At 30.4% G+C, this 12814-nt stretch overlaps 1 non-coding gene across 1 annotated transcript; it reads left to right on the forward strand.

Annotated features, from left to right (window-relative positions):
- The first annotated feature begins 3283 nt into the window (after nucleotides 1-3283).
- On the forward strand, nucleotides 3284-3355 carry Trnaw-cca (transfer RNA tryptophan (anticodon CCA)). Its single transcript has one exon. It is a non-coding gene; the product is annotated as a tRNA-Trp (tRNA).
- Nucleotides 3356-12814: the final 9459 nt, after the last annotated feature.

Consider the following 12814-nt stretch of genomic DNA (forward strand, 5'->3'; position numbering starts at 1 on the left):
TTTGCTAGACACTGGAAAGGTAAAATCTTTTGAACTTTGACCCCTTGGCAGCTCAAATTTTCAACCCAAACCGATTAAAAAGCTTTTCATATCTATGAATACTATTTATGTAAAATTTCAAATGTTTAGACGAGTAATTAGCTGAGTAATTTGGTAGAGATCGCAGAGGTCAATTGTTTCAAATTTTGACCCAATTTTAACTCCTAAATATTTATTTTTTGGCTCAAATCAAAGTAAAACGTTTGATCCATGTCCAAGTAACCTAAATTTAAATTTTCAAGTGTTTAGACCCAAAAGTGGCGGAGGAATTTTGTAGAGTTTTCAAAGGTCAAATCGTTGAACTTTGACCCCTTGACAGCCAAATTTCTGACCGAAAGCGATTAAAAAGATTTTCCCAAGTCTCAATACACCTTATGTAAAATCTCGAGTCTGTAGACCGAAAATTGACAGAGTTATTGGGTATGGAAATATGTACACACACACACACACACACACACACACACACACACACACACACACACACACACACACACTTTTATAAATATAAAGATTTTTTTTAATTTTTATAATAATTTGTTAATTGTTGAATACAGTTAATATATTATTGATGATATTGAATGTGATTCGGTTCATATTGGGTTGTAGTTTTTTTTTTACCAGTACTAGTAATTTTAGTCTTTGTGTACAGTTGTTTCGGTATCTAATTTTAATATTACTTGTTAGTATATCTCGTATTTCTGCTTAATGTAATTTTTGTTGTGGGAGATGAGATGACGCTATGTTCTAAATGGTGATACATCAATCGTCAAGAGAGAGAGAGAGAGAGAGAGAGAGAGAGAGAGAGAGAGAGAGAGAGAGAGAGAGAGAGTTGTCGTGTAATACATCATTCAAACATTACCGTGTTTGAATATATGGTTAAGTGACAGTTTTAGTCATTTAAAACTGCTTTAAAGCTTCATCACTCACCCATTTTTCGACAAAATTTAAAATAATAATTACAGTTTATAGATCATCCTCAGCTATATTGTGAAAATATTTCAATTTTCGTTCAGTAAACCAAAAGTCATGATAAATTTACTGGTGTTCAAAATAGTACAAAAAAGTCTGACTTGCTGTTTCCATAGCAACCACGTCGCTTCAGCGACTGCTGTTGCTACCAATTCACCGCTCTCGCGAAAAGATAAGTAACAAGTGAAACAGAGAGAATGAAAGAATGAAAGGGAGATAATTGGGGGGATTTTATTGAAAGCAGACGAGTGCCGTACATTGTTATTATTACATATGGGTATGCTATTATGTTTATAGAGGCAAAAAATAAGACTGAAATTAAACAAAGAACACGTGAATTCACTGGAAGCCTGGAAAAATCATGGACTATAATAGAAAAATGCGAGCATGAAAAGTAATATGGTTAAGCTTAAACATGGATAAGTAAAGGAGTAGTTGTTAAAGCTGGAAAAGAAAAGGACAAGATATAAATTTATAACTTAAAATATTGCAGCATTAAGATTAAAAAAAAATGCAATTTAACATTATATAAACAATTCTTAATGTTGCAATATTTCAAGTTATAAGTTTATTATATTTTTTATTAGAACATCTTGTCCTTTTCTTTTTCAGTTTTAACAACTAGTGCTTTACATTTCCATGTTTAAGCTTAACCATATTACTTTTCATGCTCGCATTTTTCTATTGTAATTATATAATACATATCCCAATAGATGATATATGGATTTTTAGATTGGTTTTGAATACAATTTTTAAATTGACATGAAAATTTCTAGAGAACCACATCTGAGAACCACATCAGTCTATTTAAAAACATATACAATATTAACGGATATATACTCAAGAGTTAAAACAATGAAAAGAATATGCTGTTGTCACAGCCCTAATTATCATTCACCCAGATGAAGATGCAGTTACGGTCGTAGAAAATGTTGAAAAGATAAAAATTGAACGTTATTATTTGTAAATCATAAGGAATTATACACCAGAAAACGAATCTTTCATCCAGGCATTATGATTTCCGGAGAAAAGGAGATACCAAGTACAATTTTTACGATCAAAATATATTAATACAAGTTACATATAATGTATCCCGGGTTATCGTGGCTTGAGTCAACAATGCGATGGCTTCCGCCATGTTCACTCGTAGAAGAAATAAAGAAATCCGTGCCAGAAAATCGGCGTTATGCTTTATTCGTGTATACATATGCACACCACTAGAGGTATCACTATCACATGCGTAGACACGTAATAAAAGACACAGGAATTAATAATAATGAGAAATAATCACAAAAGACAAAATACCCTCCCACTTGAATGTTACACAGGGGAGATAATTAGAAATTATGCAGAAAACAGGAGAATTAGTCAAACTCCTGGTATATATAATAACCGAAAAAACACCATTTTCAATATAAAATTATTCTTCCAAGACATGATTGCATGAGGAGGCTATAACTCGAACATTGCACCCAGAATCGACAGTCGGTCATTATTTACGTGAGTATAACCCCCCCTAAAAAAAAACAAGCAAACGAATAAACAAACAAATGAACAGAATCCCTTGAAAATTTGACGGTTGTTTACCATTTTATTTGCTGTCGCCGTAAACATAAATTTCAGATCAAGATTTTTTAAAAATAAATCTAATGCATTCTGGGATTGAGGTAATTCAAATATTTAAAAAAAAATCCTTAAATGCCAGATTGTATTTTTCATCCATCTTGAAATATCTCCAACCAGCATATTAACCAATGTAAACCAATAAAACCCATTTTGAAATTAACATCGATTAACGTAGAAAAACTGTCAAATGTTTTAAATAAAACTAAATTATACGCATTTTCGTAAAAAAAAAAAAGACAACAAAAAAACGAATATTGATATTATAATGGTTTTGTGTGATAAAATGTTTCGAAATAGTGCAACATAAAGATTTGTCTGTATCTTTTTTTTTTTAATTAGGTTGAACGCTGTACTTGCTGTAATTAATATTAACCATTTACGTTATGTTCACTGTAGAAACGTAAACCATCGGGACACTGGATACTGGCGCTAACAGCAGGTTTGGTGCGCTATTTCCGACTGCTGTGGGTGCAGTTTTCGCTAGGCATGTTAGAAACAGTCACTGGTTCTAAAAAAAGATCTAGAGAAACTTATGCCAGATGAAGCAAAGAAAACAATCGTAAGATACTGATTCATATAAATAGATAGTTATCAGACTGTTTACTTGACTCGAAAAGATAACAATACAATTTGAACTGCTAAAGCACTTGGCCCTGTGGCGCAACGGTAGCGCGTCTGACTCCAGATCAGAAGGTTGCGTGTTCAAATCACGTCGGGGTCATAAGGATATTTTTAAATAAAAGAAAGTCAATGTAAATGCATGGATTAAAAATTCAGATTTTATAATGAAAAACGATTTTTTTATGTAGATTTTCTTCAAATACTATGTTTCTTTTAGACCACAAGTAAACTGACAAAAAAATAAACTCTGCCAGTGATTTCACTCGCTCTCTATCTATCTATCTATTTATCCATCTATATCTACATGTCTATCTATATATCTATAAAACTGAGAATGTGTGTGTGAGGACGCTTCTCAATCTATATACTCAACAAATTTTTATCTACAAACTTGGAATTTGGTATATAGGGTAATCGGACATGTGGACATCTTTTTAATCGGTTTTCATCTAGAAGAATGGCTGCTAGGGGGTAAAATTTGAAAATTGATACGTGGGGGGGTGTCATCGGATTTTTATCAGTTTGTCAACTGTTTCACGAATAGGCATGAGTGAATGGTTTACGTGACATCTTCCTTATATTAAGAATAAGTAGTTTTGAAAACACTGTTTACAGGTCATGTCAAGCTGATCTAATGGTTATTATACTTGACTCATTGTTTTTAGGTTTTGGTTTCAACCTCAGTTCGAGTATTTTTTTTTTTACTCTCAAGAATTGAACTATATAGAAAAAAACATAATACTCGCATGCACATGTCTTAGTTTCTTTCCGTTGTTTTTTTTTTACTTCATTATTTTGTAAAAGAATTTAACGTTACCTTTAATACCTAATACGGTATTTCTGTTTATAATAAATAAGAATTCTGTGTTAATAGAATATTCATGCGCATTTTACGACCGGGCAACGAGGGCGGTCTGCTAGTAACGCTTGAATATGATATTTTAATTTGTCCAGATTATGTATATATTATTATAGAATCATGATTTCAAAAGTAAAAACATATGGGTAATGTCAGCTAAAATCGAAACCGAAACTGTAGCGTTCAAAACCGGTAACGTTATAACTGTAGCAACGTGGCACGCACATGAGTTGATTAAAAATAAACTTAAATGAATATACAAAATGGCAAACAGACAAACAGTCTTTTATACAGTAGCGTCCAAAACTAAGGGATAAAATTTTAAAACCTTATATTTGTAAGAAATAACAACTGTGAATAGTTGACATTTTGACAACTGGTAGATTAACATCCATAATAACAAACTGAAATTTGAATCATTTGCAAAGGATAGAAAAAGAATTATCTTGGTCAAATAGTCTGTAACAAGGATGGTGACAGACTTCAAGCAAATCTTCCGTATCTTCAGTTCCTCACGAATAATTATGTGTACAGTGCCCAGACTAACATCAAACAAAGGTCCTTATCCATGAAATTCTTTATTTGGCCAACCATTTATGGTGTTCTGACTTCCTTACTCCTCCCACACCTCTCATCATCCCTCACACTCCCTGCCTTCCCTGAATCTCTTATGCCACTTATAACCTGATGCTTGATTCATGCAAGATAGTCCAAAAGCAGTCTGAAGCATTCCATACGTTCCTGTAGCATTTTTCCAAGTTTAAAACAGAATTTTATTGCATATCGTTCTTCTAAAGTGTCCTCACGTCCAGATTGCATTTTTGAAATTCACTAGCTGCGACAGTCAGGCTTTAGTAGGGTGTATTTCAATCCCTGCTGTAGCTATTCCTTCAAATCTGAAATCGTAATAATTAGGCAGTCATCTCATAAGATGTATAGCAATAACATATTGAATTTTCAAGAGTCTACAACAATTTTTAAAGCTGGAAACTTATTGAAGGCACAAAATATTATGTTCTGAAAATCTAATTGAACATACTTTACAATTAATAGACCGATTTACTCATATATCACTTAGTTATCGACGTATTTCTCTTTGGAATGTCACCCCCTATGTTGATTCAACCACTCTCTTCTGTTTCTTAGATAAAGGGTGAGTCTCTTATCTTCAGCATTGCCATTTAATTTATATTCCTGTGTCCGTACACAATACAAATACATAGATACTTTAGATTTCTGTTATAAGAGAACTAGCAGGGGGGCCCGACGTTGCCAGGGAATGAACAACGAATTCTCCTCTTCCATTTTTTATTGTCATGCTAAAATTACTCATTGTTCAATCATCCTCGCAGTAACTTAGTCCACAGAACATTGTACTCTATATTGCACTGTAGAGAACCTACTGTTGATTAAAAAAATACCTTTAATATACAATGACTTCAATTAAAGTTTAAAATACAAATGTCAAGTATCATGGTTCACTTGTACTCTAAAGAGAAATATTCATTTCGAACGCGACCCTGTCATATCAAAGAGCATATATATTATTGATTTTATCTGCTGTGCCTTTCTGATTGTGCGACAATAAAACCTCTGAAATGAACTTGTGATGTTAGGCTTTATAAAGCGTTAACTAGTCAAAATCGCCTGTTCCCTCTTTCATCGGATATTTTTCGATTATCGATTATCGATTATCGATACGTATTATTAAAGGTATTCCGATAAAACACCTATCTAAGTACACTGCCAAGCACATAAAGTACATGTGAAATTAATAAAGGAAAACTAGCCTAACCGTTTAGGAGTCTATAGGAAATGGACACACACACAGACAAGCTCCCTTCATATAATAGTAGAGATAATGAATAGTTATACTTAAAAAAATGATAATTGTTAATTAACCCCCCCCCATCCTCTTGAAAATTGTGGAACCGGCATCAACTGGCACGATACCAAATAGTATACACTCAGGAGCAAAAAAAAAAAAAAAAAAAAAAATGGGCCAAGAATGAAAGAAGGAAGAAATCAATTTTTCAATATTTTTCCATGAATTTTTGTTAATTTTAAGTGAAAATTTCTATTTTGCAGACCATTATTATTATAGCATATAATAATAAGTGAAAAAATTAATCCTAAATATGGTAGGACCGCATCTTGGTGAGGATATAAAAAACGCATTGCAGGATTAAGGCAGTCGAAAATGACTTACAAGCAGATTTTTGATATTTTAAGAAAAGAAAACGTGAAAATATCTCTTTCTGTAGTGAAGCGAATTATCAAAGGTTTTAAGTCGAATGCTTGGTAAAAGGGAAATCAGGATCTGGTCGCCCTAGAGCATCCACTTTGAAGGATGACCACAGGCTTAAATTAACTGTTTTGAAAGATCGAAAGAAAATTTATGTTGGCCATTGCAAATAATTCAAAACAGGGGCTGGAAATTCTCTTTCTAGATATACAATATCTAGATGAATGAAAGAAATGGGATTTTCTTCGAAAAGGTGTGCAAAGAAGCCATTTTTATCTAAGAAGGACATCAATGATAGAAAGAGATTTTTCTCGTGTTATGGCAAGAAAGATACAGACTGGTTCAGGAATGTTTTCTGATTAGATGAATCAAGATTTTGTCTTGTTAGTGATGATGCTCCTGAATGGAGCTATCGAAGAACTGGAGAGAGATTTTCACCAAGTTGCAAAAAAAAAAACGACAGTTAAACACGGGAATGGAGAGATAATGGCATGGGACATTTTTACTGCAGCAGTTGGGGAACTTATTAGATGAGAGAAGTCAATCAATGCAAAGGAATACATTCAAATATTAGAAACAGAACTGTTACTAAGTATTCAGAAACTGGGAATATCTCAGAACATTATATCCAACATGATAATGCCTCTGCACACGCTGCTAAAGTCACAAAAAATGGTTTTCTGATAATTCAATTAATGTGATATTTTAGCCAGGTCAAAGCCCCGATTTAAACCTAATCAAGAATATTTGGTCCATAATATCTCATACATTGGATGGAAGAACTTTTGAGAACAATGACAAACTGTGGGAAACTGTGCAAAGCAAGTGAAATAGCATCTCTTCACAGTGTTCCACTTTGGTTGAGAACATGTCTAAAAGGATTGATTTTTTAAAGAAATCAAAATGGAATCCGATTCCATACTAAGCATTTATTAAAGTAAATTTCTTGTTCTATGTTATTAGTTTCGTTTAAGTTTCCTTGTTCAATTGTTCTTTGTTCAATATAGCTTTTAGTGCAATAAAATGTATAAAATTTGTTTGGCCCATTTTTTTTTTTTTTGCTCACGAGTGTGTGTGTGTATATATATATATATATATATATATATATATATATATATATATATATATATATATAAGTTGAGCGTACAAAAGTCGATGACAATGGAAAGATCGAGGAAAGAAAGTATAAGGTAGAACTTAACTGGATGTGCAAACAGAACCGGAACTTTTTTTGGGGGAGGGGGGCTTATTGCCACATAAATTTCAGTGATGACCAATGTTATTGCCAGCGAAAGTCAAGGGCAAGCGGCTGTTGCAACGATGCAAATTTATTTGCAAAGATCACCGAAAGAGGTAGAGCATACTAGCAATCTAGGGAGACTTGTTGTCACCCAGATTCCAGGGAACACCACTGGTTGTTTTTAGTGAGCACTTTTTGATGATGACCTGTGTAAGAACTTCTAGTGAATAAACAAACACTAACTGACCATATGAAAACAACAATAGAAATAAAACTAAAAAATAGTGGAATCCAATGAAAAAACAACTACCCCCCCGAAAAAAAAACATGTAGTGGTGATATAGACAGGTGCTCCACTAATTAATTGTGAATGGTCAAGGAAGATTAAAAGACCGAGGAAAGAAACCAGACCACCACTGGATAAGTATAAAGAGGGCTGGGATCTTGGGGGAGATTTGTTATCACCCAAAACTCATTGAAGGTTAATGATCCTTACTAGCGAGAAACCAATGGTAAACGGCTGTTGCGATGACGCAAATTCATCTGTAAAGTTTATCGAAAGAGGTGGAGTGTACTGGAAATCTAAGAAGACGTGTTCTCATCAATACTCCAGGGAACACCACGAATTATTGGCACAGACAAATCTTTGATGATAGTCTGCGTGAAAACTCCTAGTAAATACTAAAAGTATTATTATTATTATTACTACTACTACTACTACTACTACTACTACTACTACTACTACGAATAATAATAATAATAATAATAATATTAATAATAAATCATATATAAATATATATTAAAAATAAATATTTAAAAATAAATAATTAATTAAAAATAATAATAAATGAATAAATAAATGAATAATAACTATAAAAATATATAAAACTAGCAAAGATACCCACGCTTTGCGCAGGACTTTACTGTACGCTTTGGTGCCCGAAATAGTTTTTAATGCCCTTTACTTGAAATAATTTCAGCGAACCGAAATTAAAACGAAATTTGAGGCGATAACTACTTAAATAAATTTTTATATAAACTACACATGCCATAATCATATATTCCTCAAGCACAAAATAACGGAGAACATTAAAATATGTTTATAAATATTCCTTACGTTGACGGAACTCTCTTAAATTGTTAACACAGAATACTCAGGTGCCCCTACTTCAAATTGAAAACGGGACTCTCCATTTCAAAGTCGCTGCCATTTTGATTTTTTTTAAAACCGGTTCGTGAATTAAAAATTTTTTTTTTTACAAACTACTTAAAAATACAAACCAATGAACTTTTCTACCATAAAAGTAACTTTTATTGACTATAGTAACATTTATTTCTTATATATTCATATTATATATATATATATATATATATATATATATATATATATATATATAATATTTTCTCTTTGTAAGGAAACATCATTTTGTTGGTCACTCTTGGCTACGAATAGAAACAAAGTTGATATAAAAAAATATATTTTCGCGAAAATTATCTTTACTTTCATCATATTTTGCTTAGGGTAAAATTTTTGAGTATCAAAACCTATCTTTTACACCCCCCTCCTTTTCATAACCTATCATACTTTCATCAATCACAGTCGATTATTTGTAGGCTATTTCTGAACCCAGTTAACGACGGGTACTTCTGCTAGTCTATAATATAAAGCTGAACTCTGTGTATGTGTCTGATCACGAATAAGCTCCTATATGGTTGACTATTATAGAAAACTGATCACATATAATGATAGAAGATGTATCGAGACACAGGAATGGGTATGTTTGATCTGGCATAATTATGATTCATTAAAATTGTGGGGTCTGCGTACGCGCCTGGTCCACAAAGTATGGAAATAAAAAATTTAAAAATTAAAAAAAAAAAGACACAACGTTTACAAGTGTTTTTGATAAAGATGTACAGAATAATGCTTTGATAAGTATGTTTTAACTTAAATAGGGATGGTATAATAAAATTGTGGGGTCTGCGTTCGCGTCTGGCCTCCATAGAATGGAAATAGGCACAAACGTTAATAAAGACTTTTAATATCTATCTGCATAAGTATACCTGGATAATTATATTTCAGTTTGAAAAAATATGGTATAATAAAATTATGGGGTGTTCGTTCGCGCCTGACCTCCATAGAATGGAAATATGTCACAAAGTTTAACAAGGTTTTTTAATATAGATCCACAAAATATTGTGATAAGTGCTTCAGTGTGAACAGGTATGGTATAATAAATTTTGGGGTTTATCTATATAATTTTTACTTTCATCATATTTTGCTTTGGTTTTGATACCCCCAAATTCGAAGCTATCTCTTTAGAACCCTTCCTTTTCATAGCCTATCATACTTTCATAAATCAGAGTCCATTTTCTGTAGGCTGTTTTTGAACCCAGTCAACGACGGGTACTTTTGCTAGTATATATATATATGTGTTGTTTTCTTTTAAGTATTATTTTGGATTTCTATAGAATGGATTCTCATACAGGAAGTAGGATGCTGCGATCCTCTCTGTATTTGGTGCTAATTGATTAAAAGAAAAATAACTTGGGCTTCTTATATTGATTATTTAGCACTAAATAGGTTAAGGTTGTTGATACGCAATACTAAAAAGGTTTGTTATTGAACTGAAACAAATTTCCATCGATAAAGCATCAAATTCTGAAATGAAAAACTTCGAAAAGATTATTTTTATTTTCAAATGGGTGTTCACCGTGTGTCGTTAAACTTCATTAGAATCCGTTGTTCGCATTTATTACTTTCCAGATTTCACTCCTTCCCTACCAAAAATCCTCCGGCAGAGGATGGTGCTCCGCTGCTAGAAAATCAAAGATCGTGCTAACAGTTCTGTTACTTGAACCGTGATCACCTAATCACTTCGAGTTGGTAGACAGGATAGACAGATAACTAAAGAGCGATAACAAAATAAGCTCAACTTTATTCATTGGAGTGGAGCTTTATTAACTAGTAAGACCCGTGGAAATTCCACGGATGAGAAATATTGTGATTCAACAAATATCTCTGTTTTTACTATTATATAAAAGTCACTTTGTGCGTGTGAGTTCCTTCCTCATAGGTTCCGAAACGGCTGAACCTGTCTTTTGCAAATTTGACACAAAGGTAATTTATATGTCTGGCAGTGTTCTTAGATATGTTTTGTACAGAAAATCATCCGATAAGTATCGAAAATAAAAAAAAATCTGATCTTAAAAAATAGCTTTCCTTTCTTAATAATTTTTACAGAGGAATATTTTACGTTACACTGGCGAAGGGAGATAATAAAACCTTAGCAAATTATTTATTCTAAAAAAACAAAAACAGATTCATTATAATCTATAGATACAGCTGAGAGGTAGAGCATTCAACTACAGATCAAAAGATCCCCTGTTCAAGCCCAGGTGTACCTCACAATTTTATTGTTTTCTTATTAATGAGTTCAATTTACGATAAAAGAAGAGGTACTATTTAAAATTCATCAAATTATTTTTTCGTTTGCATATTTTAAAACTAAACATTAATAAGAAGTGACTTTTCCAGAGCATTCATCGTCAAATCCAAATATCAGCTGACGTGATATTGTAAACAAACACAGACAGAGTTTAATGAACGACATTATCAGTATTATCATTATTATTATTATTATTATTATTATTATTATTATTATTATTATTATTATTATTTTCTTTTTTTACGAATTAGTCCACCGGGAAAATTATCCCTCTTAATATATAATAATCAATAGATGATAATAATATATAAACAATCTGCATAAATTAAAATATCTTTTTTAAGCGTATTGTACGACCGGGCAACGCCGGGCTGCCAGTTAATGTTTTGATAAAGCTGATATTTTTCAGCGCAAAAAATGAGTTTTTTGGTCAGAAGGGTAAACAGATACCAGTTTATTTACAGTTTTATGCAAACAGTGTCCATTGTATTTCAAATCTAGAACTGGCATAAATGAAATAAATTAGTAATAAATACTCAGAAAGTAATATTGTGTTACATAGTTCAATACAAATAGTAAAATGACATAGTAAGAGACAGTCTTTCATTTATTCCTTCAATACGGCACGGCACCACTTGGCAGACAATGTTCTTTTTACCCGTTTCTTTCGAATGTTCCTTTTTATGTAGCGTTTTGTTGAGTTCTATTTTGGTGAAGAACTGGTCCACATCGAAATTACTATGAATTCATTTATAACAATGATCATTTATTATTATATTGATATTTATTATTATATTGATATTTATTGTTATATTGATATTTATTGTTATATTGATATTTATTATTATAATGATATTTATTATTATATGGATATTTATTATTATATTGATATTTATTGTTATATTGATATTTATTATTATAATGATATTTATTATTATATGGATATTTATTGTTATATTGATATTTATTGTTATATTGATATTTATTATTATATTGATATTTATTATTATATTGATATTTATTGTAATATTGATATTTATTATTATATTGATATTTATTGTTATATTGATATTTATTATTATATGGATATTTATTATTATATGGATATTTATTGTTATATTGATATTTATTGTTATATTGATATTTATTATTATATTGATATTTATTGTAATATTGATATTTATTATTATATTGATATTTATTATTATATTGATATTTATTATTATATGGATATTTATTATTATATTGATATTTATTGTTATATTGATATTTATTATTATATGGATATTTATTATTATATGGATATTTATTGTTATATTGATATTTATTATTATATTGATATTTATTATTATATTGATATTTATTGTTATATTGGTATTTATTATTATATTGATATTTATTATTATATGGATATTTATTATTATATGGATATTTATTTTTATATTGATATTTATTATTATATGGATATTTATTATTATATTGATATTTATTGTTATATTGATATTTATTATTACATTGATATTTATTATTATATTGATATTTATTATTATATTGATATTTATTGTTATATTGATATTTATTGTTATATTGATATTTATTATTATATGGATATTTATTATTATATTGATATTTATTGTTATATTGATATTTATTGTTACATTGATATTTATTGTTATATTGATATTTATTATTATATTGATATTTATTGTTATATTGATATTTATTGTTATATTGATATTTATTGTTATATTGATATTTATTACTAT

This window comes from Euprymna scolopes, chromosome 6 (genome assembly GCF_053919585.1).
Source record: "Euprymna scolopes isolate OS-2025 chromosome 6, ASM5391958v1, whole genome shotgun sequence".
Classification (NCBI taxonomy): Eukaryota; Metazoa; Mollusca; class Cephalopoda; order Sepiida; family Sepiolidae; genus Euprymna; species Euprymna scolopes.